Raw genomic sequence first — 26,115 nt, forward strand, 5'->3', positions numbered from 1 at the left:
TAGCTTCAGCGAACTGAAAAGAGGAGCAACTTAGGGATGTGTGTGCTTTGGGGACCTTTAACAGAATGTGACTGGCAGAACGGGTGTTGTATGTGGAGGATGAGGGCTGAAGTAGATATGTCAGATAGGGGGGAGTGAGGCCTAAGAGGGTTTTATAAATAAGCAACAACCAGTGGGTCTTGCGACGGGTATACAGAGATGACCAGTTTACAGAGGAGTATAAGGCAGGTAGAGTACAGGCCGGTGCTGATTGAGAACGATAGCACCCAGCAACAGTCAACAAACAGCTATTTGAAAGTTTAATGCTTAAAACCAGCAAATCAAATTGTTTGAGGACAGACTTGGTGGAGAAAACCGAGCACTGAAGGTGATCCTTGTTAAAGATTGCCACTCCCCCACCTTTGAAGGATCTGTCTTGACGAAAAAGGTTATAACCAGAAAGGTTAACATCAATATTCAAAACAATCTTTCTTAAACACGTCTCAGTAATGACCAACACATCTGGATTGGAGCTGTAAACCCACACTTTCAATTAATCAATTTTAGGTAATAAGCTTCTAGTTTTAACGTGCAGAAAACCCAGGCTTTTACAAGAGCAGAAGTCAGTGAAGCAGATATCAGAGCACAAATCAGAATAGGGGGTAGCAACAGTAGATGGGCCAGGGTGTACATGCACATTTCCAGATATAATCAACAGTAATACATTCAAGGCATAGGACAGACAGCTCTGCAGTGCTGATTTATGACATTTGAATGTGCATCAGATGGCAACAAGATCATATTGTACAGCAATTTCATCAGGTAACATGAATACAAAGCCGGCGAGAGGTGGTTAGAATAGGATGGGAGGCCAAAAGTCTGTGTAACCAATAGAGAGTCAGAGTCCCGAGTGTGGGAACAAACAGTCCCACGGTTGGGTAAAGAAAGTTTGTAGTCAACAAAGTATGCAGGAGTCATGAGGCAAATAGCAAAATGCACAAGAAAGTGTGTGAGTGCTGGAGGAGAGCGAAAGCTCGGGAGAGAGGGGTGAGTGTGGTGGGGGTACCTGTACCAGACAGGGGGAGACAGGCCAGGGCAGACGGTGCACAGATCGCCAGATGGAATCCAAGCAGCAGTGCAGCAGTGCAGCAGGCAACGGGAGTAGGTGTCACACCCACTTGAGAAAAGCTTTTATTTCTGGAGGCAGATTTCTTGTAGAAAATGACCGTGAATGGTCTTTGGACAGCAGGAGCGGGCTTCAGAGGATGCTTCAAAGACTCCGGCCACTTGTTGGGCCCAAAGGCCTCGACACCTTTTACCTCACACCTTAGTGCTAATTGAATTTGTATCTGGTCTGTCCTTGCAAGCCTGACAGTCTTAATTCAGCATTCAGTCCCCATAAATAAAATATATCATTGTAATGTACTTTATTTAAAAATGTTCTTCTTGGTTTTCAAAATAGCATCAGACCAAACACTACCCACTCAGTGCCAGGTTGGATGGTGTCCTCAGGTTTCTGCTGTTTGTTTGCTAGAGTAGCCTCTGTATAGCTTGGAAAAAGAAAACCTTGAAAGCAGTAATCTCTCCAGTTAATTTTGGTCAAAATTAGGTTGTAGGTTTGGAGTTTTGATCTGAAGCGAAGGCCATGCTGTGGAGGGTAGCATCCTACATCTGTACCCGCAGAAAAAAATCAAAGTTTCTCACTCCAAATCTATCCTTTCGTAAAAAACATGTTGAAAAATGTGAAAGCTCACATGCAGCTGTCTCTCTCCCTGAGGGGGGCGTGTCAGGTTGCGGTTCCATCGATACAAAGGACCTCGTCCTTAAGTGGGCAAGGGAACATGGCGACATCACTTTCCAAGGCCACAAGATCAAGTTCTACCAGGATTTCAGTTCTAGCCTGGCGAAGAAACGGGCCACATTCAACGATATCAAGTCCACTCTGTACAAGAAGGGAATGAGCTTTGGGCTGACTTATCCTGCCCGTCTCCGTGTCACCTTTAACTACAAAGTCAATTTTTTTCCGAAACTCCTGAAGAAGCTGAGTTCTTCTACCGACAGTGCATACATTGAATGCCTGGATTGGGATGATTTCTCACCTGCCTGTATTATGTGAGTAACGTTAGTTCTAATGACACTAGGCTACATTCATCTATGGCCATCTATTGATCCATTTCTTGTGAAACAATTCTATGCTAAAGCTTGATGGTGCAGTAGGTATGTTTGAAGCAGCACATAACTAGTGTGTGTTGTTGACAATGACATACTATGCTGTCTCTGCTCTTTGTAAACTTTCATTTGATCTTGTTTAGTTTCTTAAATCAAAGACAATCGCTGTTAAAAGCGCATCGTATTACTAAGGCTTTGAACTTGCTGCTCCACTTATGGCAATCTATAGCCTACATTGCAGTTGGCAGCCTTTAGGTAATTTCGGATACTAATGTTACTCGCTAGTTAGACACCGATCCTGTCTACCAATATGTGTATGTACAGTGGGGAGAACAAGTATTTGATAACCTGCAAAATCGGCAGTGTTTCCTACTTACAAAGCATGTAGAGGTCTGTAATTTTTATCATAGGTACACTTCAACTGTGAGAGACGGAATCAAAAATCCAGAAAATCACATTGTATGATTTTTAAGTAATTAATTTGCATTTTATTGCATGACATAAGTATTTGATCACCTACCAACCAGTAAGAATTCCAGCTCTCACAGACCTGTTAGTTTTTCTTTAAGAAGCCCTCCTGTTCTCCACTCATTACCTGTATTAACTGCACCTGTTTGAACTCGTTACCTGTATAAAAGACACCTGTCCACACACTCAATCAAACAGACTCCAACCTCTCCACAATGGCCAAGACCAGAGAACTGTGTAAGGACATCAGGGATAAAATTGTAGACCAGCACAAGGCTGGGATGGGCTACAGGACAATAGGCAAGCAGCTTGGTGAGAAGGCAACAACTGTTGCCACAGTTATTAGAAAATGGAAGAAGTTCAATATATATATATATATATATATATATATATATTCACCTTCTCCATCCCCTGAATTATACGCAGAGGCTGAAACTTCAAACCCAACTTAATCTGCTTTCCACTGATAAAGCAGATTTTCTGTTGCAACAAACAAAGGGGACGTACTATGAATAAGGTGACAATGCCAGCCGCCTTTTGGCACACCAACTTAAAACGCCAGTCAGCATCTCATCTCATAGGTATATGACTCTTCCCGTAGTATTACAAGTGATCCCTCTAATATTACTTCAACTTGTGTCATTTTATTCTAACCTCGACAAATCCGAACCCCCATCAGATAATACGGCTATGGACAACTTTTTAGATAGCTTGGAAATTCCATCCATTGATATGAACATGAATAAAGTTCTGGATAACCCTCTGCATCTAGATATCTAGATAGGGGTGGCAGGTAGCCTAGTGGTTAGAGCGTTGGCCTAGCAACTGAAAGGTTGCAAGATCAAATCCCCGAGTTTACAAGGTAAAAATCTGTCGTTCTGCCCCTGAACAAGGCAGTGAACCCACTGTTCCTAGGCCGTCATTGAAAATAAGAATTTTTTTCTTACCTGACTTGCCTAATTAAATAAAGGAAAAATAAAAATGGGATAAAAGGTTCTAAAGTTAATGCAAAGTGGCCAGGCCCTGATGGCTTCCCTGTCGATTTTTATAAAAAATCCCATAAACTAGCCCCATTACTATTAGATATGTTCACCGACTCGTGTTCACAAGGCTCTCTCTCCCCTGACGCTAACTCAAGCCTCCATCTCACTTATACTCAAGATAGATAAAGATCTAGCAGAATGTGGTGGATATCGGCCCATTTCACTTTTGAATGCTGATGTTAAACTATTAGTTAAGGTTCTATCATGCCGGTTGGAACCCTGCCTTTGGGATGTCATATCTGATGATCAAACAGGTTTCATCAAAGGACGACAACTGTTTTCCAATGTACGCCATCTTTTGAACATTATACTCTCTCCTTCTGTCTCTGCAGACCCTGAAATTGTTGTTTCTCTTGGTGCATAAAGGCTTTCGACCAGATGGAGTAGGATTATTTATTTAAGATTTTGGGAAGATTTGGGTCCAATTTCATCTCAAGAATGCGTCTGCTCGATTCTGCTCCTATGGCTAGCGTACACACCAACTCTCAACATTCAAAATACTTCCTCCTCTCCAGAGGGACTAGTCAAGGGTGTCCTATGTTCCCGCTCCTTTTTGCCTGCAGACCCTGAAATTGTTGTTTCTCTTGGTACATAAAGGCTTTTGACCAGATGGAGTAGGATTATTTATTTAAGATTTTGGGAAGGTTTGGGTCCAATTTCATCTCAAGAATGCGTCTGCTCTATTCTGCTCCTATGGCTAGCGTACACACCAACTCTCAACATTCAAAATACTTCCCCCTCTCCAGAGGGACTAGTCAAGGGTGTCCTATGTCCCCGCTCCTTTTTGCACTTAGAACCACTTTCCTTGACCTTAAAATTATCATCATCATTCACTGGAATCCACCGAGCTGGTGAAGAACAAAGTGTCGATGTATGCAGATGATCTACTATTATATCACTAATCCTTTGACCTCTGTCAATAATATACTACATATTTTAGACACATTTGGATCATTCTCAAGTTACAAATTGAACGTTCAGAAAAGTCAATGTTTTCCGATCATCCCCACTGCCAAGCAAATTCCCCATGGAGCCCTGCCTTTCCGTCTGTTTCCCTCTGGTTGTTCCTATTTAGGTGTGAATATAACAACATTTCTGGCTATCCTACATAAAAACAAACTTTGCAAATCTAGTCACACAAGTTAAAGCAGACTTAAAACGCTGGGATAGTCTGCCTCTCTCCTTAGCTGGCAGAATCTAATCTCTTAAAACATTTTTTTTACCTAGGTTTCTGTACCTTTTTCAATGTCTTCTGATCTTAAGCCGAAATCATTTTTTACCAAGTTGGATAAGCTCAGTCATTTTATCTGCGCTGGCAAATCACCTAGGAGACATAAAGCAAATCTTCAAAAAAGGAGACAAGATGGAGGATTGGCACTTTCAAATTCTGGTGTAATGTTCCAAGTACCAACTGGTGCTCATTAGAAGCACACCCCTGCCAATCATCCTCCCTTTCTGCTCTTACTTGTGCCCCATTGTCCTTGTGTCCTTCAAAGTATACTGGAAACCCCATTGTGCACTCTGAAGATCTGGAGACAATTTTAGACTGTCTGCCCCTTCCTCTTCTAAGCCCTGTTTGTAACAACCACCTATTTTTACCCTCCAAACTCGACCAGGCTTTTGTTTTGTAGTGAGAAAGAGGTTTGGTATGTTTCAAATATGTATTTTTAGATACTAAGTTAGCAAGTTTGAATATCGTAGCTAAATGTAATCTGTCTCATTCTAATCTTTCTGCTATTTTCAAGCCTGTAACTTTGTTTGCTCTCATTTTCCCACCTTTCCTCAACTGACTCCCAAGACGTTGCGAGAAGAGATTTTGTCCCTCCCGTGGATTTAGCAAGGTTTGATTTCGGGATTATATGACATTATGCTTTCCTCTGAACCCTCTCCAATAAACAAAATCAAGGCAGGTCAAGTTCACTACCCCAGTCTTACACAATACTGGTGGGAGGAGGCTCTTCTTAGGGTTAACTCCACATCCTCATGTGCTTGGTTAAGTTTAAATTCAGTTCAAACTCTTGCACAGAATTCACTACACCAAAGAAAAACATAGTAAATTCCTCCCAGACACAAATGAGCCGTGATAGATGTTCATTCACTCCGGCAAACCACACCCATATGTTTTATTCATTTTCTAAGCTGTCTGAGTATTTGTCATCCTTTTTTTTAACACTCTCAAAATTCTAGATAGTGACCTGCAGCCTTGTCCTTTGATAGCTATATTTGGAGTTCTATCTTTGTAGCCTAGTCTCACTAAAAGTAAAGCAGACGTTGTAGAGTTTGCTTCCCTCATAGCCCGCTGGCAGATCTTGCTTAATTGGAAATCCTCCAAACCTCCCACTGCATCATCCTGGTTGAAAGATCTAATATATTTTCTACACTTCGAAAAAATGTAATACACAGAGGTTGTACTGATAAGTTTTTATTCAGATGACAGCCTTTAATTTCCTTTTTTGAACAGTTGCCTTCTATTGATCTATTATTATCTATTATTCTATTGAGTAACAATTTTGGCCAACAGGGTATATGAGAGGGAAGGGATACTATGCTGTGATCTTTATTTATTTTTGTGTATGTATTTGTGGGTATGTATATTTATTTACATTTACATTTAAGTCATTTAGCAGACGCTCTTATCCAGAGCGACTTACAAATTGGTGCATTCACCTTATGATATCCAGTGGAACAACCACTTTACAATAGTGCATCTAACTCTTTTAAGGGGGGTGGGGTTAGAAGGATTACTTTATCCTATCCTAGGTATTCCTTAAAGAGGTGGGGTTTCAGGTGTCTCCGGAAGGTGGTGATTGACTCCGCTGACCTGGCGTCGTGAGGGAGTTTGTTCCACCATTGGGGTGCCAGAGCAGCGAACAGTTTTGACTGGGCTGAGCGGGAACTGTACTTCCTCAGAGGTAGGGAGGCGAGCAGGCCAGAGGTGGATGAACGCAGTGCCCTTGTTTGGGTGTAGGGCCTGATCAGAGCCTGAAGGTACGGAGGTGCCGTTCCCCTCACAGCTCCGTAGGCAAGCACCATGGTCTTGTAGCGGATGCGAGCTTCAACTGGAAGCCAGTGGAGAGAGCGGAGGAGCGGGGTGACGTGAGAGAACTTGGGAAAGTTGAACACCAGACGGGCTGCGGGCTAATTTATATTATTATTATTTCCAATTATATGTTTTAATTTATTTTAGCATGTATGCTGCTTTTGTTAAGGGGAGGGAGGTGTTTCAATAAGTATAGGGGGATAAAATTATGTATCTGTTCAATTTGTATTTCTTGATATGTCAATAAAAATAACAAATAAAATAGATTTCAATTTTGATTGCAACGTGCGCATATACTGCAGTTGTTTTAACGGAATAGCCTACGTCTTTTCAGCTCAGATTTACCCACGATGCTATGGCACACGACGCAGCGTAGGAATAGCCTATAGGCCTAGTGTTTTTGTTTTTTTAAATCCATATTTGTTTATGTATTCATTTGGATTCACAGTGCGGACTGTGAATCAAAATTAGTTAGGTAACATAGATAATTAAGATGTCTTATCTGCATAATATGTTTATATGATATGCTTGTTATTAGAATGTATCCCTTCAGACTCTGATGTTGGAAGTTGCACTTCCTCCCTCAGCTGGGCCTCAAGTCAACTGGGGCCCAGAGAGGGGAGAAGTCAGGCTTGTCTTTCACATGTCTCTGGTGCTATGCAGAATATCAGAAAGAGAAGAGGACAGGAGGGAACATTGTCTTCATATGTGAATGGGTCTTTACCTATTGTAAACCACGTGAAGGGATGGCGTGATTAATGGGGAACCAATTACTTGTCTCCACAATGTCTGTGCGCCAGTCACTCCCTCCTTTGGCTTTGGGGAGATATGGTCTGAGAAAAAAATGTGGGGTAGTGTCTGGAACCATTGTATGTCATCTCTGATGTTGCACCTATCCTGGGGTAGTGTATGACCTAGAGGCTCACTCCCCTCAGTGAGATTGTCTGGTCATGTGGTCAAGAAGGGGTTTTACTTGAGATGGGAGTATCTGAAGTTGACAAGTGATTTATGCCATAGAATGAATTGGTGTTTCTGTGCTATGAAGTACCAGGAACGAGATCGGAGCCTCGTCTTAGGGGCCAGACTAAACAACAAGAACAGTCTTCATAGCAAATGCTATCTGGCTGCGGGATACTCCTTTCTCATATATCAAGTGTCACCTTGTGACCCATTCCATACATCTGTTGTTTGTCATAAAGACTAAAAGGGCGTATCTTTTTTATAAAATATATTTGTAATCTTTGTATGTCAGAGCTACTCGCAACAACACTTGGAAGTGTTGAGCCAACCAGCCTCATCATTATAGAAGCAATTGTTCTATGCTTTCCTTCTTAATACGTTTTGAATAAAGTAATATCCTGATTGGTGATTGACCTTGTCTCTTCTCATTATTGATTAGAATTTCCACCACAGGACCAAACAGAGGTCCCGTAGCGAATGGTTCAGTACAAATACATGTACTGTTACAGCCCTAGTAAATACTGTCCTTCTCTCCCACCTACCCTCACCGTCATTAACAGAACTGCGGGAAAACAATGCCCGACAGGCGGTGGCGAAGGACACTGTCTAGTAACGGTTGCCCCCGCTAGCACAGTAGGCAGGGGGCTGGGGCGAGATCGTGTGCTAGCTAACTAACTAGTTAGTGACACCTTGTGCTAGCACACAGTGTCACCCCCGCCTCCCGCGTACTGGAGAAAAACGTGCCTGACAGGCAGGGTCGAAGGACACTGTCGACTGGTCGTCCTCGCCACCCGCTTGCGCAGCAGGCGTGAGGCTGACACTGTGTAGTTGTTAGCAACACCGTATGCTTGCTAGTTAGCTAAATCACGATGTAATTCCCGCCTGTTGTGTACCAGTCCTCATTAGGACTAGTTGTCTGAACACCTGCTCTCGCCGTCGTTAACAGACCTGAGGGAAAACAGTGCCCGACAGGCGGGGTGAAGGACATGGTCTACCGGCTAGCTAACTCTCATTGTCGCCCCGTCCCTTCTTCTGTGGGGTTTATCGGCAGCTGGCATCCAACGCTATTGTGCACTAGTGCCACCTACTGTACTGGAGCCAAGCTCCCCAGCCAGTCCTAACTTGAAAATGGACCAATAGAAGTATAAAGAGGGGTTCCTGCAGATGCAGGAATGCCCCGAATTGGGGGCCGCAATTGCACCTTTCTCGGTCAAACTCGTCGTCAACATCTCAAACGCACAGATATGGGGCAAGAAATTGTACATTATTAAAATAAATTGTATATTATTAGTCCACCGGATCCATAATTTACTTTCTCAAGGAAACGGAGGTCCACAACATAAGGACCGAGGTAAAGTTGGTTTTATATTCACACATTTGGACATTCAACAGACATTCGCCAAAAGCCATTTACAAATGTAAAAATCAATAACTAATTCACCGTTTGTCACAGAAACATCAACCTAGGTATGATTTATTCTATAAATGTCAAGCATACTTTTACAACCTGGTTTGAGTAAACATTCCAGTTCTGATTTGATAGAAATACATAAAATGCCATTTAAAGCTATATAAATCATTAACGTTTTCACTGATTATGACAGAAATATCAAACTAGGTATGATTCATTCTATAAATTCCAAGCATAATTTTACAACCTGGTTTGAGTAAAAATTCCAGTCTTGATTTGATAGAAATACATAAAATCTCAAATATTGCATTTAATAATTCAGTGATTAAAGCAGAAAAAAGGGAAACTTTGCATTTATTTGCAATAACTTTAAAGAAATGTTCATTTCAAGTGCAATTTGTTCTATATGAAGTTGTACAATGTTTACAATCTTAAATTGTATGCCAAATCGGGTCAGAACATTCAACAACCTCTGACTCCACTTCGTCAGAATTCTGAAGTAGGAAATCAACAAGCTCCTCAGCATCGTTCTGCTCAAAGTCCAGGTCACCTTCTCCATACTCATTGAGCTCAGATCCCAACTTTGCTGCTCTCCTGTTCCTCATATCCTCTACTGCAGGGTTGGTAGTGGATAGTGTCTCCACTGGATGGTTGCGTCTGGCCTCTCCAGGCACCACCAGCGCTGGTACCCCCTGCTCACTTTGAGATGGCTCCTCCAGAAGCTCCCTCTCCTCCTTCCCTGTGTAGAATATGAACTGCCTGGTACTGCTCCACATTCAATTGGGATTGACCTTGACTAACCTGGGGGTCATTCAAACCATTTGTTTCGCTAGCACAGACTGGAATATGTTGCGAGATTCTTCCGATGGCATTGAGGATTACACCACATCAGTCACTGGCTTCATCAATAAGTGCATCGAGGACGTCGTCCCAACAGTGACTGTACGTACATACCCCAACCGGAAGCCATGGATTACAGGCAACATTCGCAGTGAGCTAAAGGGTAAAGCTGCCGCTTTCAAGGATTGGGACTCTAACCCGGAAGCTTACAATAAATCCAACTATGCCCTCTGACGAACCTTCAAACAGGTAAAGCTTCAATACAGGGCTAAGATTGAATCGTACAACACCAGTTCCGTATATGGCAGGGCTTGCAAACTATTACAGACTACAAAAGGGAAACACAGACGAGAGCTGCCCAGTGACACGAGCCTACCAGACGAGCTAAATCACTTCTATGCTCGCTTCGAGGCAAGTAACACTGTAACATGCATGAGAGCATCAACTGCTCTGGATGACTGTGTGATCATGCTCTCCGCAGCCGATGTGAGGAAGACCATTAAAACAGGTCAACATTCACAAGGCCGCTGGGCCAGACGGATTACCAGGACATGTACTCTGAGCATGCGCTGACCAACTGGCAAGTGTCTTCACTGACATTTTCAACCTCTCCCTGTCTGAGTCTGTAATACCAACATGTTTCAAGCAGACCACCATAGTCCCAGTGCCCAAGATCACGACGGTAACCTGCCTAAATGACTACCGACCCGTAGCTCTCACACCTGTGGCCATGAAATGCTTTGAAAGGCTGGTCATGGCTCACATAAACACCATTATCCCAGAAACCCTAGACCCACTCCAATTTGCAGCACTCCACACTGCCCTTTCCCACCTGGACAAAAGGAACACCTGTGAGAATACTATTCATTGACTACAGCTCAGCGCTCAACACCAGTGCCCTCAAAGCTCATCACTAAGCTAAGGACCCTGTTACTAAACAGCTCCCTCTGCAACTGGATCCTAGTCTTCCTGATGGGCCGCCCCCAGGTGTTAAGGGTAGGTAACAACACAACCGCCAAGCTGATCCTCAACATGGGGGCCCCCTCAGGGGTGCGTGCTCAGTCCCCTCCTGTACTCCCTGTTCACTCATGACTGCACGGCCAGGCACAACTCCAACAACATCATTAAGTTTGCTGATGACAACAGCCTGATCACTGACAATGATGGGACAGCTTATAGAGAGGTGGTCAGAGACCTGGCCATGTGGTGCAAGGACAACAACCTCTCCCTCAACGTGATCAAGACAAAAGGAGATGATTGTGAACTACAGGAAAAGAAGGACGAGCACGCCCCCATTCTCATCAACAGGGCTGTAGTTGAGCGGGTTGAGAGCTTGAAGTTCCTTGGCGTCCACATCAATAAACTAACATGGTCCAAGCACACCAAGACAGTCATGAAGAGGGCACGACAAAATCTATTCCCCCTCAGGAGACTGAAAAGATTTGGCATGGGTCCTCAGATCTTCAAAAGATTTTACAGCTGCACCATCGAGAGCATCCTGACGGGTTGCGTCAATGCCTGGTATGGCAACTGCTCGGCCTCCGACCGCAAGGCACTACAGAGGGTAGTGCGTACGGCCCAGTACATCACCGGGGCCAAGCTTCCTGCAATCCAGGACCAATATACCAGGCGCTGTCAGAGGAAGGCCCTAAAAATTGTCAAAGACTCCAGCCATCCTAGTCATAGACTGTTCTCTCTGCTACCGCACGGCAAGCGGTACAGGAGCGCCAAGTCTACTTCCAAGAGGCTTCTACCCCCAAGCCATAAGACTCCTGAACAGCTAATCAAATGGCTACCCAGACTATTTGCAACCTGCTGCTCTTTAATTATGTTCTTCTTATCTCTTACTTTTTTCTTAAATTTAGATTTTTTAGGTATTTTCTTAAAACTGCATCGTTGGTTAAGGGCTTGTAAGTAAACATTTCACTGTAAGGTGACACCTGTTGTATTCGGTGCATGTGACAAATAAAATTTGATTTGAAATCAATGTTTGCATGTTTTTGTGCAACAGTTCCACATTTTAAAGTAGTTACATGGCACAACAGTCATTTATTTATAAGTATCTAATTTAACAGCAAAGAAAACCCTTCCAATCATTTTCTATTTTGGCTTTGTTGAAGTCCTTCTTTGTCATCCCCATACAAGCTAAATGGTACCATCTCCTGAGGTAATAACTGGTCAACGCTCACAGCCAAATGTTTAATACCCCGGAAATTTCCAGAACACATTCCGGAAGGTCTATAGATAGTGGTCACTTTATTAGGTACAACCCCCTTTGCATCTGGAAAAGCGTGAATTCAAATCTGTTGATGAAACTAGGAAAAGGAGATAGACTGTTCAAGTTTTTAAGTCCAGTTGGAGTTTATTACAGTCAGTACAAGTTTTGGAACTTTTGTGTTACAAAAGACCATCACAGACGGTTTTGTCATTTTACACATTCTAAAGTTCAAACAAACAGTAACAGAATACCTGAATACATCTCTGCATGCTTCAGTGTCCAGCAAGCCAAGACCATGGGACTTGGTGTATGTAGGAGCAATTTATTTTTGTGAATAGGGTGTTGAACCTAAAACAGTGGCAACTGAGAGTAGATATCACAAACAACTCCTTTTGAGCAGTGTCTGTTATACGATGATCAATTGGTATAATGGTAAATCTGATCCCCAAGGTCCTCATAAACTCACTTGGATATATAGAGTTGGAGGTAAAGAAATAAAAATATGAAACTAGGACATTAAAACACTGGCAGAATTCTTTCATCCACATCCATTCACATAAAATGTCTTTTAAAGTATAAATACCCTTCTAAGACCACCGTCTTTCTGGACATTTTAAAAAGGTTTGCAAATAATTCGTTCTGCAAGGAATGTGAATTCAAAGGGATATGGTAATAACTACAGTTGAAGTCGGAAGTTTACATACACTTGGAGTCATTAAAACTCGTTTTTCAACCACTCCACAAATTTCATGTCAGGAAACTATAGTTCTAGCAAGTTGGTTAGGACATCTACTTTGTGCATGACACAAGTCATTTTTCCAACAATTGTTTACAGATTATTTCACTGTATCACAATTCCAGTGGGAATTGTTGACTGAAAAGTTGACTGTGCCTTTAAACAGCGTGGAAAATTCCCAAAAGTGTTGTCATGGCATTAGAAGCTTCTGATAGGCTAATTGACATAATTTGAGTCAATTGGAGGTGTACCTGTGGATGTATTTCAAGGCCTACCTTCAAACTCAGTGCCTATTTGCTTGACATCATGGGAAAATCAAAAGAAATCAGCCAAGACCTCAAAAAAGAAATTGTAAACCTCCACAAGTCTGGTTCATCCTTGGGAGCAATTTCCAAACTCCTGAAGGTATCACGCTCATCTGTGCACACAATAGTATGCAAGTATAAACACCATGGGACCACGCAGCCATCATACCGCTCAGGAAAGAGACGTGTTCTGTCTCCTAGAGATGAACGTACTTTGGTGCGAAAAGTGCCAATCAGTCCCAGAACAACAGCAAAGGACCTTGTGAAGATGCTGGAGGAAACAGGTACAAAAGTATCTATATAACCTGAAAGGCCGCTCAGCAAGGAAAAAGCCACTGCTCCAAAACCGCCATAAAAAAGCCAGACTATGGTTTGCAACTGCACATGGGGACAAAGATCGTACTTTTTGGAGAAATGTCCTCTGGTCTGATGAAACAAAAATAGAACTGTTTGCCCATAATGACCATTGCTATAGTTGGAGGGAAAAGGGGGATGCTTGCAAACCGAAGAACACCATCCCAACCGTGAAGCACGGGGGTGGCAGCATCATGTTGTGGGGGTGCTTTGCTGCAGGAGTGACTGGTACACTTCACAATATAGATGTCATCATGAGGCAGGAAAATGATGTGGATATATTGAAGCAACATCCCAAGACATCAGTCAGTAAGTTAAAGCTTGGTGCAAATGGGTCTTCCAAATGGACAATGACCCCAAGCATACTTCCAAAGTTGTGGCAAAATGCCTTAAGGACAACAAAGTCAAGGTATTGGAGTGGCCATCACAAAGCCCTGACCTCAATCCCATAGAAGAATTGTGGGCAGAACTGAAAAAGCGTGTGCGAGCAAGGAGGCCTACAAACCTGACTCAGTTACATCAGCTCTGTCAGGAAGAATGGGCCAAAATTCCCACAACTTATTGTGGGAAGCTTGTGGAAGGCTACCCGAAACGTTTGACCCAAGTTAAACAATTTAAAGTCAATGCTACCAAATACTAATTGTTTGGTAGCATTGACTTCTGACCCACTGGGAATGTGATGAAAGAAATAAAAGCTGAAATACATAAATCATTCTCTCTACTATTATTCTGACATTTTACATTCTTAAAATAAAGTGGTGATCCTAACTGACCTAAAACAGGGAATGTTTACTAGGATTAAATGTCAGGAATTGTGAAAAACTGAGATAAAATGTATTTGGTTAAGGTGTATGTAAACTTCCGACTTCAACTGTATGTAGATGATGTAGTTTCTCCACTGGTATAATGTGTGGTAGTTGCACACCTCCCTGCTGAATTATGTAGAGGTGATTTGGGCCAGGCAACAAAAAAAAAATCATGATCTTTTGTGAAAAATAATTTATCACGTAGGCTTTGTGCTAGCAGTTTAAGAGAGAAAGAAAGCAAATAGCATAGGGACAGACTGGTTGAAGTCCTAGTTTTTAATGGTTAGTGCCAGTAGATTACAGAGGGGTTCACATACTGTTCAGAAGCAAATCATAATGTATATGTTTAGCCCAAAAACAAAGCATGTACTTGTCCACTTCTTAAATTAGTGCTTTTTTTGTTATCCACCCTCTGGTATCTTTCAATACCATGCTAATTAATATATATATATATATATATATATATATATACACACACACACACACACACACACTAGAGGTCGACCGATGAATAGGGCCGATTTCAAGTTTTCATAACAATCGGAAATCGGTGTTTTTGGACACCGATTTGGCACCAATTTTTTTTTACACCCTTATTTAACTAGGCAAGTGAGTTAAGAGCACATTCTTATTTTTAATGACAGCCTAGGAACGGTGGGTTAACTGCCTTGTTCAGGGGCAGAATGACAGATTTTTACCTTGTCAGCTCAGGGATTCAATCTTGCAACCTTACAGTTAACTAGTCCAACGCTCTAACCACCTCTCATTGCACTCCACAAGGAGCCTGCCTGTTACGTGAATGCAGTAAGAAGCCAAGGTAAGTTGCTAGCTAGCATTAAACTTATATCTTATAAAAAACAATCAATCACAATCACTAGTTAACTACACATGGTTGATGATATTACTAGTTTATCTAGCGTGTCTTGCGTTGCATATAATCGATGCGGTGCGCATTTGCGAAAAAAGGACTGTCGTTGCTCCAATGTGTACCTATCCATAAACATCAATGTCGTTCTTAAAATCATATATTCATATATTCTTAAACCTGCATATTTAGTTAATATTGCCTGCTAACATGAATTTATTTTAACTAGGTAAATTGTGTCACTTCTCTTGCAACAGAGTATATGCAGTATATGCAGCAGTTTGGGCCGCCTGGCTCGTTGCAAACTGTGTGAAGACTATTTCTTCCTAACAAAGACAGCCAACTTCGCCAAACGGGGGATGATTTAACAAAAGTGCATTTGCGGGGGGAAAAAATCACAATCGTTGCATGACTGTACCTAACCATAAACATCAATGCCTTTCTTAAAATCAATACACAGAAGTATATATTTTTTAAACCTGCATATTTCGCTAAAAGAAATCCATTAACCAGGTGAAATTGTGTCGCTTCTCTTGCGTTCATTGCACGCAGAGTCAGGGTATATGCAACAGTTTGGGCCGCCTGGCTCGTTGCGAACTAATTTGCCAGAATTTTACGTAATTATGACATAACATTGAAGGTTGTACAATGTAACAGCAATATTTAGACTTAGGGATGCCACCCATTAGATAAAATACTGAACGGTTCCATATTTCACTGAAATAATAAACGTTTTGTTTTCGAAATGATAGTTTCCGGATTCGACCATTTTAATGACCAAAGGCTCGTATTTCCGTGTGTTATTATGTTATAATTAAGTCTATGATTTGATATTTGATAGAGCAGTCTGAGCGGTGGTAGGCAGCAGCAGGCTCGTAAGCATTCATTCAAACAGCAATTTGCTGTGCTTCAAGCATTGAGCTGTTTATGACTTCAAGCCTATCAACTCCCGAGATTAGGCTGGTGTAAACGATGTGAAATGGCTAGCTAGTTAGCGGGGTGCGCGCTAATAGCGTTTCAAACGTCACTCGCTCTGAGACTTGGAGTAGTTGTTCCCCTTGCTCTGCATGCGTTGTACGAGCTCTTCAGTTTCTTGGCAATTTCTCGCATGGAATAGCCATCATTTCTCAGAACAAGAATAGACTGACGAGTTTCAGAAGAAAGTTCTTTGTTTCTGGCCATCTTGAGCCTGTAATCAAACCCACAAATGCTGGTGCTCAAGATATTCAACTAGTCTAAAGAAGGCTGGTTTTAGCTTCTTTTATCAGAACAACAGTTTTCAGCTGTGCTAACATAATTGCAAAAGGGTTTTCTAAACTTGGATTAGCTACCACAACGTGCCATTGGAACACAGGAGTGATGGTTGCTGATAATGGGCCTCTACGCCTATGTGGATATTCCATAAAAAATCTGCCGTTTACCGCTACAATAGTCATTTACAACATTAACAATGTCTACACTGTATTTCCGATAAATTTGATGTTATTTTAATGGATCAAAAAATTGCTTTTCTTTCAAAAACAAGGACGTTTCTATGTGAGCCCAAACTTTTGAAAGGTAGTGTATGTTATGGTTCGCTCTTAGTTTTTCTTATCTCCAATGTGGAATGTCCATCTTGGTCCTCTTGATCCATCCACCTGTCTTCTTTGTTAGTCAGGCCTGACCCCTTCATCCTGTAGTTTTTTCCTGTAATCTAATTTAATATGACTGAAGATGCCAGGCCTTCTAAAAGGGTATAACTGACTCGTTAGAACTTTTGACCACACGCCCTCCATCAAATCAAACAAATTTTTACTCAAAACAAAAGTTGTAAAAAAGTATGCTAGACATTTATAGAATAAACCATATCTAGTTTTATGTTTCTGTGACAATTAATGAATTAGTTAGTTTTTTTACCATTTTAAATGGTTTTTGGCTAATGTCTGTTGAATGTCTGATGAATTTCCGAATGTGTGAATATAAAACCAACTTTACCTCGGTAAAATAAGGTCGCAAATCATACGAATAGCTGAGACCATGTTGGGCAATGCTAGCTAGCTGGTTGGCTAAAGACGAGACTCGGTGCATTGTAAATACGCAATGCGCTATCTTTCCATATCGAAATAAATGCATATAAGACTAATTGTATGCTGGCTGACCACTTATTTAGATAACTAGTTATATTTTGGTTATTGCACATCTTTGAGCTTACAAAGAAATGTAATACTTCTAAAACATGACCAGCTTGCTGTAGCATCAGTGGACTTGTTCACACAGGCTAACGTTAGTTACAGCTACCTATCTAATGAACAGTCATTGATAAAAAAAGGGACATCTTTGGCAGTGACGTTCAATCACAAATGACAAAATCAGGCAGTGAGCTAACGTCTTACAGCCGGCTAGATAACGTATGCTAAGTTAACGTTAGTTCAACAACAATATATACATTCTGTATAGAACACGTATAAAACCAAGGCTACAAATTGAATCGCAATAGTACAAAAAAATTGGTGGAAAAAGCACAAGAGTACAGTGGCTAGCTAGAAAGCTAATATTTAGCAGCTAGCTAACATTGACCAGTTAGCAACATTACTAGCTATCTAAGCCAAAACACCACGAACGTTTGAAAACCAAGACAAGTAGTTAACTAGCATGACATGGGTAGATAACGTTAATTCTAATAGTACCATTAGACAGCTCACGTTAGTTCACTCCTGTTCTGGCCTAGCCAAAAAGGCCCAGTAGCGGTAGCTAGCTAGCCACTAGGCTAACACAAACATGCTAGCTAGTTAAATCGAAATGAATGGAACGAAGTTAGGGAGATTTACATAGATATTTTGCAGTCGGGTCAGCGGCCTGTCGAAACTCGTGTCCTGGAGAAAGCGATTAGCGAAGTCCCGGGGGTACCGGCTTGGATGATCCACATGTTCAAACTGTTAGTATTTGAACCCAAATATATCTTACAATAAAAGTGCTGTGCAAGGGCTTCCAAAATTCCGATAGTTACCCCTTCCAAAATATTTAGACCAGCCAGTGATTGTGCCCGGCGACGCTCTAGCACCTCATCTGGACAACATGACGGTTTGCAACTGTAAAAAAAAAAAAAAAAAAAAAAAAGTCTAATTGACTCCAGATGTTGACTGCTAGCACATTGCTTTAGGATAACACAAAACCGCCTCTCCTAGATTTGCAGATAGCCAAGTCTAGATAAATGTGGTCTGGCAGCAACAGTGCTAAGGGGCGGATTGGCCATCTAGCAATTATGGCAAATGCCAGATGGGCTGTGCCTTTTTTGTTGACGCATACAAAAATGTTTTTATATTTAATTTTTCTTTATTTAACGAGGCAAGTCAGTTAAGAACAAATTCTTATTTACAATGATGGCCTACCCCGGCCAAACCCTAGCAACGCTGGGCCAATTGTGCGCTGCCCTATGGGACTCCCAATCGTGGACAGTTGTGATACAGCCTGGAATCGAACCAGGGTCTGTAGTGACGCCTATAGCACTGAGATGCAGTGCCTTAGACCCATTACATAAAAATAAAACAATGAAAAAGGTGACATGGCTGACAACCCGTGGGACTGTTAAGATTATTTTAGAATTTTGCGCAATTTCTGTTAAACTAATCTATAATGAGTCTTGGGCTGGTCAGTGGGCAACGGCACGTTTTTTCTGATAGGCTGAGCTGAGGTCACACAAACATTCAAAGTCAAACACTGCATCAGCAAAGAGACCTGCTCCGACTGTCATCAGTTAGACAGTCAAGATCATGGATCGTAAAAAATGGAAAGGGTGGATATAAATATAGAAAGAGCACATTCTACATTGTCACCTCACTCAAAACATCCTATTTTTTGGGCAGCTAAAACCATGATATGGTAAAACAGTAAAGTGCATTACCATGATTCTTGTAATGAAAGTTTCTGCCCCTGTCCCTGCTGAAGCCTGCTGCTGTGATGAGTGAGCCACTCTCCTCTCCCCCCATGTGCTCAACAGAAAAATGTGTTCTGATCGTATAACATTTCAAAATGCAATTGCAGAAAATTCTGGAGTCCTATTTTGACAGTAAAATATAGCAACTATAATTAATTGTCAACCCACAATGACAATCAGTGGATTAGGTTGCACATCAAAATATCTTGAATCTTTCATTCCTGCTTGGACATGTTAGATGAAACAACTTATTTCTTGAAAACCTAGGTAGTCTATTTATTATACTTTCATGATTTGGGTCGGACCAAATCATGATGTGGGTGCGACCAAATCATGGGCTGGTGCTACCAACTGTAAAAGTTAGTGGCACTAGTGACACCAGGGGAAAATGTTAGTCTAATAGTAAGTAGGTAAGTAGGCTCTGCACATGTGGTATTTTACACACACTACATAGCTGCTACTCATATTCCCCCTCCTTTCACATTTATTTCTTAGCTCACCCTATTTGGAACCATGATGTTGTAGCCTATCTCTGCCTCATATTTCTGAACAGCTGAAATAAACATTTGACGGTGATTTGAACTTACATTCCAATATACTGTGCCTTCGGAAAGTATTCAGAGACCTTGACTTTTTCCACATTTTGTTACGTTGAAGCCTTATTCTAAAATTGATTAAATGAAAAAAATATCCTCAGCAATCTACACGTAATACCCCATAATGACAAAGCGAAAACACGTTTTTAGAATGTTTGCAAATTATAAAAAAGAGAAATACCTTATTTCCATAAGTATTCAGACCCTTTGCTACGAGACTCGAAATGTAGCTCAGGTGCATCCTGTTTCCATTGATCATCCTTGAGATGTTTCTACAACTTGATTGGAGTCCACCTGTGGTCAATTCAATTGATTGGGCATGATTTGTAAAGGCACACACCTGTCTATATAAGGTCCCACAGTTGACAGTGCTGTGTGAGCAAAAACCAAGCCATGAGGTCGAAGGAATTGTCCGTAGAGCTCAGAGACAGGATTGTGTTGAGTCACAGATCTGGGGAAGGGTACCAAAACATTTCTGCAGCATTGAAGGTCCCCAAGAACACACTGGCCTCCATCATTCTTAAATGGGAAAAGTTTGGAACCACCAAGACCAAACTTAGCAATCGGGGGAGAAGCACCTTGGTCAGGGAGGTGACAAAGAACCTGATGGTCACTCTGACAGAGCTCCAGAGTTCCTCTGTGGAGATGGGAGAAACTTCCAGAAGGACAACCATCTCTGAAGCACTCCACCAATCACGCCTTTATGGTAGAGTGACCAGACGCAAGCAACTCCTCAGTAAAAGGCACAAGACAGCCCACATGGAGTTTGCCAAAATGCACATAAACACTCTCAGACCATGAGAAACAAGATTATCTGGTCTAATGAAACCAAGATTGAAATGCTCACTAAATGGGATGTAAGCAAACTTGTGCAAAAATGTGAAAGAAATAAGCTTAAGGTGCATATGGAACATTTCTGGGCTCTTATTTCAGCTCATGAAATATGGGACCAACCCAACATGTCGCGTTAATATTTTTGCTCGCTGTATTATAAAGGCTATACAACCTCCTCTGTCTGTTGTGATGGATATTGTAGTTGCACAAGCAGTACACAGTCCCTACACATTGCATTGGAGCAAAAACAATCAGCGTTTTGTGTGATTATTTCATTTGTATTTTTTGCCTTTTGTGTGATGATGTAAGCTAATCGTACCCCCTTGCCAGAGTTTCTGAAAAAATAACTACTATTTTAAGTGCCTGTATGCCTCCTGCTTAGACAATGCTTGCGGTGATCATGAAAAAACAACATTCAATTGCTAATTAGACTGCAAGTCTGTGTCTTGCTTGTGTTTGATATACTGAAAAGATAGCTGCATGTAACTCCCCACTTGAGTTTGCATTGGGGAAATGTTTTATTTTATTTAACCTTTAATTTAACTAGGCAAGTCAGTTAAGAACAAATTCTTATTCACTATGACGGCCTACCAAAAGGCAAAAGGCCTCCTGCGGGGACGGGGGCTGGGATTTTATAAAATAAACAAAAATATAGGACAGAACACACATCACGACAAGAGAGACAACACAATACTACATAAAGAGAGACCTAAGACAACATAGCAAGGCAACAACACATGAAAACACAACATGGTAGCAACATAACAACAACATGGTAGCAACACAACATGGTAGCGGCACAAAACATGGCAAAAACATTATTGGGCACAGACAGCACAAAGGGCAAGAAAGTAGAGACAACAATACATCATGCAAAGCAGCCACAACTGTCAGTAAGAGTATCCATGACTGAGTCTTTAAATGAAGAGATTGAGATAACTGTCCAGTTTGAGTGTTTGTTGCAGCTCGTTCCAGTCACTAGCTGCAGCGAACTGAAAAGATGAGCGACCCAGGGATGTGTGTGCTTTGGGGACCTTTAACAGAATGTGACTGGCAGAACGGGTGTTGTATGTGGAGGATGAAGGCTGCATTAGATATGTCAGATAGGGGGGAGTGAGGTCTAAGAGGGTTTTATAAGTAAGCAACAACCAGTGGGTCTTGTGACGGGTATACAGAGATGACCAGTTTACAGAGGAGTATAAAGTGCAGTGATGTGTCCTATTAGGAGCATTGGTGGCAAATTTGATGGCCGAATGGTAAAGAACATCTAGCCACTCGAGAGCACCCTTACCTGCCGATCTATAAATTATGTCTCCGTAATCTAGCATGGGTAGGATGGTCATCTGAATCAGGGTTAGTTTGGCAGCAGGGGTGAAAGAGGAGCGATTACAATAGAGGAAACCAAGTCTAGATTTAACTTTAGTCTGCAGCTTTGATATGTGCTGAGAGAAGGACAGTGCACCGTCTAGCCATACTCCTAAGTAATTGTATGAGGTGACGACCTTAAACTCTAAACCCTCAGAGGTAGCATTCACACCTGTGGGGAGAGGGGCATTCTTCTTACCAAACCACATAACCTTGTTCTGAACATCTCCAAAACAAATGTCAAGGGTATAGAAATCTTGTTGGACATTAAGAAAGCTTTGTTGTAGAGAATTTAACACAGAATCCAGGGAGGGGCCAGCTGAGTATAAGACTGTATCATCTGCATATAAATGGATGAGGGAGAGCTTTCAACTGCCTGAGCTATGTTGTTGGTGTAAATTGAGAAAATCGTTGGGCCTAGGATTGAGCCTTGGGGTACTCCCTTGGTGACAGGCAGTGGCTGAAACAGCAGATTTTCTGACTTTATACACTGCACTCTTTGAGAGAGGTAGTTAGCAAACCAGGCCAAAGACCCCTCAGAGACCTTAATACTCCGTTGCCAGCCCACAAAAATGGAATGGTCTACCGTATCAAAAGCTTTAAAAATAGCGGCACAACATTGGTTAGAATCAAGGGCAATGCTGACCTCATTGAGGACCTTTAAGGTTGCAGTGACACATCCATAACCTGAGCTTAAACCAGATTGCATACCAGAGAGAATACTATAGACATCAAGAAAGCCTATCAGTTGATTATTGACAAGTTTTTCCAACACTTTTTGATAAACAGGGCAGAATAGAAATAGGACTATAACAATTAAGATCAGCTTGATCTCCACCCTTAAATAAAGGACGCACCATGGCTGCCTTCCAAGCAATGGGAACCTCCCCTAGAAAGGAGAGACAGGTTAAAAAGGTTGGAGATATGCTTGGTGATGATAGGGGTAGCAACCTTAAAGAAGAAAGGGTCTAAACCAGGCTTTTTTGGGTCAAGTTTCAGGAGCTCCTTTAGCACCTCGAACTCAGTGACTGCCTGCAAGGAGAAACTTTGTAGCGTGGCAGGGAGAAAAGAGGGAGAAGCATCTGGGATAGTCCCATTAGAAAGGGTGGGAGATGAGGAAATGTTGGACGGGCAAGGATGATTTGCTGAGTGAAATAGGAATCCTGAATTAATGAAGTGGTGATTAAAGAGCACAGCCATGTGCTTCTTGTCAGTAACAATCACATCAACTTTAAGGGACATGGGAAGCTGTGAGGAGGAGGGTTTATTCTCCAGGTCTTTAACCTTTCTCTAGTACTTCTTGGGGTTTGATCATAGAGAGGTAACTGCTCCTTAAAGTAACTAACTTTGGCCTTCCGGATAGCCTGAGTACACTTATTTCTCATTTGCCTGAACGATTGCCAGTCAGCCTGAGTATGCGTGTGCGGAGCCTTTCCCCAAATGCAATTCTTGAGGTGGAGTAACTCTGCAAGATCACGGTCGAACCAGGGGCTGAACCTGTTTTTAGTTCTCATTTTCTTTATGGGGGCGTGTTTGTTGACAATACCACTGAAAAATTCAAAAAAGAAGGTCCAAGCGTCTTTGACAGAGGGCATGAAGCTGATTCTATACCATTTTACAGAGGCCAGTTCATGAAGGAAGGCTTGCTCATTAAAGTTTTTTAGCAAGCATCTATGACAAATCAGGACAGGTCGTTTCACTGAGCAGCCATTACGAACAGGCTGTAAAACAGTGATCACTAAGGTCATTACAGAAAACACCAGACTGATACCCACCAGGATTATTTGTGAGGATAACATTGAGGAGAGTATCCTTTTCTGGGTGTTTGGAGTCATACCTTGTTCGATTTGTAATAATCTGAGAAATATTTAGGGTGTCCCATTGCTTTAGGACTTGGTCAGGTGGTTTAAGCATGTCCCAGTTTAGGTCACCAAGCAGGACAAATTCAGACTTAGTGTAAGGGGCCAGGAGAGAGCTTAGGGCAGGTAGGGTACAGGCCGGTGGTGATGGAGGACAATAGCACCCAGCAACAGTCAACAAAGAGCTATTTGAAAGTTTAGTATTAAAACCAGCAAATCAAATTGTTTGGGGACAGACTTGGTGGAAAAAAACAAGCACTGAAGGTGCCAAGGTCATCCTTGGTAAAGATTGCCACTCCCCCACCTTTGGAAGATCTGTCTTGCCGAAAAAGGTTATAACCAGAAAGGTTGACATCAGTTAATGTCAAAACACTCTTCCTTAACCACGTCTCGGTAATGACCAACCCATCTGAATTGGAGCTGTAAACCCACACTTTCAATTAATTCATTTTAGGTAATAAGCTTCTGGTGTTAACATGCAGAAAACCCAGGCTTTTACGAGAGCAGAAATCAGTGAAGCAGATATCAGAGCACAAGTCAGAATTAGGGCTAGCAACTGTAGATGGGCCAGGGTGTAGATACACATTTCCAGATATCATCAACAGTAATACAATCAAGGCATGGCATAGGACAGGGAGAGCTCTCAGTGCTGATTTATGACATCTGAATGTGCATCAGATGACAACAAGATCATATTCCCGAGTGTGGCAACAAACATAGTCTGTCCCACAGTTGGGTAAAGAAATCATGCAGGAGTCATGAGGCAAATAGCGAAATAGCAAAATGCACAAGAAATGTTTTAATATATAACGACTTGGGGCTAGCCATTGTAAATTCAGAGTCACTCGCCCCAACAGTGCCAGGTTTAAATACCCAGGGGATAATGGGGAAGGTGGGTGACACCTGGAGGGGGTGGAGACAAGCACAAGGACAGGTAAAACAGATCAGGGTGTGACAGGGAGCTCATCTGCTCATGACCTCCCTCGCTCTCTCTCTCTCTCTCTCTCGCTCTCTCTCTCTCTCTCTCTCTCTCTCTCTCTCTCTCTCTCTCTCTCTCTCTCTCTCTCTCTCTCTCTCTCTCTCTCTCTCTCTCTCTCTCTGATAACTAATAACTAATACCTATTTGTTTTAACCACACACAGACCCTACTAACTACTATTTTGCTTCTCAATGATCATGCAAGTGCCGCACAAGTAGGCTTCCACCTCTGGGCAGCCAAAGTTCTATACAGCGGTGTCACGCCCTGACCATAGAGAGGGTTTTAGTCTCTATTTTGGTTAGGCCAGGGTGTGATTAGGGTGGGCATTCTATGTGTTATATTTCTATGTTTTGGCCGGGTATGGTTCTCAATCAGGGACAGCTGTCTATCGTTGTCTCTGATTGGGAATCATACTTAGGCAGCCTTTTTTCCTTTGGTGTTTGTGAGTAGTTGACTTTGTTAGTGGCACTATAGCCCTAGTAAGCTTCATGGTCATTTCTTTGTTTCTTGTTTTGTTGGCAACATTCTAAATAAAATAAAATGTACGCTCACCACGCTGCACCTTGGTCCGGTCATTTCCACCTAGACGACGGCCATGACAAGCGGAGCGTGTATCGGTCAATTGGCGAGTTCTTTTTGCATCGCCTGGTGCGCTATTATTCCTTACGTTGTTTGTACTATTTGTGATGATAATTTTCATAGTTATGATGCCATATCGTAGCGAGAGTTGCTGAAAAAAAGAACTAGCCAATGTTTGCAACGATGATGAGAAAATAACCTTCAATCGCTATTTTGAGAGCCTGTCTTTTTTATTTTTGTTCTTTTTTTGTGCTTGTCTGTGTCTGCCTGTGTATGCTTGCCTAAATAGCTGCATGCAACTCAGTAGCTAAGCAGAACATGATATCGCGAGACTGTCTCTGTGTCGTGCTTATGTTTGCAATACTGTTACAACGGACAATAAAGTTTGTAGGAAAATTTCAATCATGTCGGTTGTATACAACATGATAGTTGCATGTAGCCTAACATCCTTCTTGAAAAAAAAACATGAAATCGCACCAAGAGTGTGCAAAGCTGTCATCAAGGCAAAGAGTAGCTACTTTGAAGAATCACAAACACTTTTTTGGTTACTACATGATTACATATGTGTTATTTCACTGTTTTGATGTCTTCACTATTATTCCACAATGTAGAAAATAGTACAAATAAAGAAAACCCTGAAATTAGTAGGTTTGTCCAAACTTTTGACTGGTATTGTAAATCTATAACGTTCCATTTATTGGAGTTAGGTTACATTATGAATGGAAAAGCGATCGTACAATATCATACGAATTATAGGATGTATAGTTTCATACGTCTTACCCGGTCGCACAATAGC

General features: G+C 41.8%; 1 protein-coding gene across 7 annotated transcripts in view; it reads right to left on the minus strand.

Annotated features, from left to right (window-relative positions):
* Window positions 1-25,388, minus strand: part of tlcd3bb (TLC domain containing 3Bb) — a 52,996-nt gene extending 27,608 nt beyond the window's left edge. The window contains exon 1 of one of the 7 annotated variants that reach the window (XM_071391055.1): window positions 18,181-18,264. The gene's annotated coding sequence lies outside the window, so the exon portion shown is untranslated. Of the gene's footprint in view, window positions 1-1,045; window positions 1,186-17,860; window positions 17,965-18,001; window positions 18,265-25,292 lie in introns of those variants that run through there. The other 6 variants (XM_071391057.1, XM_071391054.1, XM_071391050.1 and 3 more) reach the window with 6 other exon arrangements.
* Window positions 25,389-26,115: the final 727 nt, after the last annotated feature.

The sequence above is a fragment of the Salvelinus alpinus genome, chromosome 3 (assembly GCF_045679555.1).
Source record: "Salvelinus alpinus chromosome 3, SLU_Salpinus.1, whole genome shotgun sequence".
Taxonomy (NCBI): domain Eukaryota; kingdom Metazoa; phylum Chordata; class Actinopteri; order Salmoniformes; family Salmonidae; genus Salvelinus; species Salvelinus alpinus.